Source organism: Macrobrachium nipponense, chromosome 18, assembly GCF_015104395.2.
Source record: "Macrobrachium nipponense isolate FS-2020 chromosome 18, ASM1510439v2, whole genome shotgun sequence".
Lineage (NCBI taxonomy): Eukaryota > Metazoa > Arthropoda > Malacostraca > Decapoda > Palaemonidae > Macrobrachium > Macrobrachium nipponense.
The window spans coordinates 83,074,850-83,079,689 of record NC_087211.1 but is presented as its reverse complement, the minus strand read 5'-3'; positions in this window follow the sequence as shown (position 1 = coordinate 83,079,689).

Sequence of the window (4,840 nt, the reverse complement as noted above, 5' to 3'; positions counted from 1 at the left end):
TAATAATAATAATAATAATAATAATAATAATAATAATAATAATAATAATAATAATAATAATAATATTAATAATAATCTTTGGAAGATTGAATTTCAAGACAATGGTCGCTATGGTGTGCTTGATCTAAATGAATAGGGTTCATCTTCTGAATAATAATAATAATAATAATAATAATAATAATAATAATAATAATAATAATAATAATAATAATAATCGCCTTAGTCAACATACAAAAAGGCAAAGTAACGAGAACTGAAGGGATAAAGCTACCAGATGGGAGCAACATCAAACACATAGATGAGACAGGATACAAATACCTGGGAATAATGGAAGGAGGGGATATAAAACACCAAGAGATGATGAAGGACACGATCAGGAAAGAATATATGCAGAGACTCAAGGCGATACTCAAGTCAAAACTCAACGCCGGAAATATGATAAAAGCCATAAACACATGGGCAGTGCCAGTAATCAGATACAGCGCAGGAATAGTGGAATGGACGAAGGCAGAACTCCGCAGCATAGATCAGAAAACCAGGAAACATATGACAATACACAAAGCACTACACCCAGGAGCAAATACGGACAGACTATACATAACACGAAAGGAAGGAGGGAGAGGACTATTAAGTATAGAGGACTGCGTCAACATCGAGAACAGAGCACTGGGGCAATATCTGAAAACCAGTGAAGACGAGTGGCTAAAGAGTGCATGGGAAGAAGGACTAATAAAAGTAGACGAAGACCCAGAAATAAATACAGAGACAGGAGAAAGACAGACAGAACAGAGGACTGGCACAACAAACCAATGCACGGACAATACATGAGACAGACTAAAGAACTAGCCAGCGATGACAATTGGCAATGGCTACAGAGGGAGAGCTAAAGAAGGAAACTGAAGGAATGATAACAGCGGCACAAGCAAATCAGGCCCTAAGAACCAGATATGTTCAAAGAACGATAGACGGAAATAACATCTCTCCCTTATGTAGGAAGTGCAATACGAAAAATGAAACCATAAACCACATAGCAAGTGAATGCCCGGCACTTGCACAGAACCAGTACAAAAAGAGGCATGATTCTGTGGCAAAAAGCCCTCCACTGGAGCCTGTGCAAGAAACATCAGCTACCTTGCAGTAATAAGTGGTACGAGCACCAACCTGAAGGAGTGATAGAAAACGATCAGGCAAAGATCCTCTGGGACTATGGTATCGGAACGGATAGGGTGATACGTGCAAAACAGACCAGATATGACATTGATTGACAAAGTCAAGAAGAAAGTATCACTCATTGATGTCGCAATACCATGGGACACCAGAGTTGAAGAGAAAGAGAGGGAAAAAATGGATAAGTATCAAGATCTGAAAATAGAAATAAGAAGGATATGGGATATACCAGTGGAAATCGTACCCATAATCATAGGAGCATAGGCACGATCCAAGATCCCTGAAAAGGAATCTAGAAAAACTAGAGGCTGAAGTAGCTCCAGGACTCATGCAGAAGAGTGTGATCCTAGAAACGGCACACATAGTAAGAAAAGTGATGGACTCCTAAGGAGGCAGGATGCAACCCGGAACCCACACTATAAATACCACCCAGTCGAATTGGAGGACTGTGATAGAGCAAAAAAAAAAAATAATAATAATAATGATAATAATAATAATAATAATAATAAAAGTAGACGAAGACCCAGAAATATACAGAGGACAGGAGAATGACAGACAGAACAGAGGACTGGCACAACAAACCAATGCACGGACAATACATGAGACAGACTAAAGAACTACCCAGCGATGACAATTGGCAATGGCTACAGAGGGGAGAGCTAAAGAAGGAAACTGAAGGAATGATAACAGCGGCACAAGATCAGGCCCTAAGAACCAGATATATTCAAAGAAATATCTCTCCCATATGTAGGAAGTGCAATACGAAAAATGAAACCATAAACCACATAGCAAGCGAATGCCCGGCACTTGCACAGAACCAGTACAAAAAGAGGCATGATTCAGCGGCAAAAGCCCTCCACTGGAGCCTGTGCAAGAAAACATCAGCTACCTTGCAGTAATAAGTGGTACGAGCACCAACCTGAGGGAGTGATAGAAAACGATCAGGCAAAGATCCTCTGGGACGATGGTATCAGAACGGATAGGGTGATTACGTGCAAACAGACTAGACGTGACGTTGATTGACAAAGTCAAGAAGAAAGTATCACTCATTGATGTCGCAATACCATGGGACACCAGAGTTGAGAGAAGAGAGGGAAAAAATGGATAAAGTATCAAGATCTGAAATAGAAATAAGAAGGATATGGGATATGCCAGTGGAGATCGTACCCATAATCATAGGAACACTAGGCACGATCCCAAGATCCCTGAAAAGGAATCTAGAAAAACTAGAGGCTGAAGTAGCTCCGGGCCTCATGCAGAAGAGTGTGATCCTAGAAACGGCACACATAGTAAGAAAAGTGATGGACTCCTAAGGAGGCAGGATGCAACCCGGAACCCCACACTATAAATACCACCCATTCGAATTGGAGGACTGTGGTAGAGCAAAAACAAAAAAAAAATAATAATAATAATAATGTTTGGAAAACTCTGTATCTCAAGAGTATATATAATGTATTTATTAGTATTGTGGACCACTTAGAACAAAATAATAATAATAATAATAATAATAATAATAATAATAATAATAATAATAATAATAATAATGGGAAAGTAAATCCACAGTAATATGCCTGTTTGTATTTTGTTATTTAAAAATGTATTTATATATATTTTTAATAACAATAATAATACAAGTAGCGGAAGAACCTCTCAGGACTTGACTTCACAAAAAGAGTTGACCTTGAAACTCGAGACTGAAGCAGAGTCAGTTTGAAGTAAGGGGAGGCGAAGTGGGGGGGGGGGGGGGGGGTGGGGGGGGGGGGGGGCGGTGTCCCCGTCCCCAATCTGGTTACCCTAACCCACCCCTGCGGTAGCTCGTATTACGCCGAGCTATTAGAAAGAAGATGAGGTTCCCATAGACTATTAATATATGGGTTCTATGGAATTCTGGATTTTTTTTCCTTTTTTTTAATTTCATTTCTTTGTGTATTGTGGTTAGTTTCTGATATTTATAGGTGAGGTGATTATCTGGAACAGTGTTGCCAGATTGGGCTACTTATCGCAAATTGGGCTACTTTTACAGCTTCTTGCGACCAAATTTAACAATTGCTACTTGCTACTTTTTGGGCTACTAGTGGTTTTAATTGGGCTACATTTGGGCTACTTTTTATTTTATATAGATTTTTTATTTAGTTTAACTGCAAATAAGCAAAAGCTTATTTTTATTTGTCTGTTACAAGGATTATATATATTTTTAACTATGTATAGAGATTGATATAATAAGCTTATTATATCAACCTTTATGCTTCAATGTTTGTTCATCAACACGTATATCGAACTCGTATGGTACATGTATTCTACAGCTTCATCTTGAGTAACGTTTTGTGTGACGGTTGCAAGTTTTCTAGTGTTGCCGGTTGCGGAATTTTCAGCATCTTTATGGGAGAATTTTTCCTATTTTGTGGGATTTTTACCATGAAATTTTATTAAAACCTTAAATCTTGTATTTGAAGATTTATATTTTATGGATTTTTTTCCACAATATATTGGCGAAAAAGGGTTATTTGGGTAATGAAGATATCGAAAAAATTCTCAAACGGCAACTCTGTACGGCAAGTCAACACTGAGTCAAAATCATCAGTTTCAGTTGAGATTTCGATGGTTACGCCTAGTGGTGACATAACATAGATAAGAGTGCGAACAAAATGGGGAAGTGGGGCAAAATATAACAAGGGTTTTCAAACATTCATGGTTAAAAGACCCCATTTTGAAAAATGGATCGAAGAAGTTAAAGGTGATGCAAATAAAGCTTACTGCAAGCTATGCAAAAGCGAACTAAGGGCCCACAAAGCTGATTTGAAGAAACATAGTGATTCTGTAAAGCATAAAACAAAACATGTCAAAAATATCTTCCAAACAAAATTTGAAAAACTATGGGACTATTTCACAGGAGACAAAAGTTACCCGACTTGAATTACAGCTTTCAGCTTATATTGTGTCATTCATCAATTAGATCAATTGATCATTTTATGTGAATATTCTGAAGAAGGATATGCCTTGTTCCTCAAGCTCTGAGAATAGTTAGATTACATAGAACGAAATGCACCGCCATAATAAAGAAGGTTCTGTCCCCAGTACTCTTAAAAGAAATAGTTGCAGACATAAAAGATTCTGCATTTTCATTAATCATAGATGAATCAACAGATATTGCTTTGCATAAAACATTTGTGTGTTTGTGTTCGCTATTACAGTTCATTACACAACAAGATAGTGTCTCAGTTCCTAGGACTAATCCCAGTGACAAGTACCACAGCAGAAGCTTTACATCAGCACATAAAGGATTATTATCAAGAAATCGGTGTGGATTTGAATAAATGCTTTGCAATAGCGACAGATGGTGCTCAAAATCTTTGTGGATGTCACCATTCTGTGTATATGCTTATGAAAAAAGATATTCCTAATCTCATTCTTTTAAAGTGTGCCTGTCATTCACTTCATTTAGCTTGTTCTCACGCATCAGAAGAAATGCCATCTTGTATTGATTATATACTTAGAGAAAACATATAACTGGTTTCACAGATCGGCGTTGAGAAGAGAGGATTATATGAAAATTTATAAGCTGATTCATGATGGGAAGGATCCTCTGCAATAATACCTTGATCTGGCACCGTTGGCTAGCCAGAAGCAACAGTGTAAAGAGAGTTCTTGATCAGTGGGATGCATTGAAAAAACT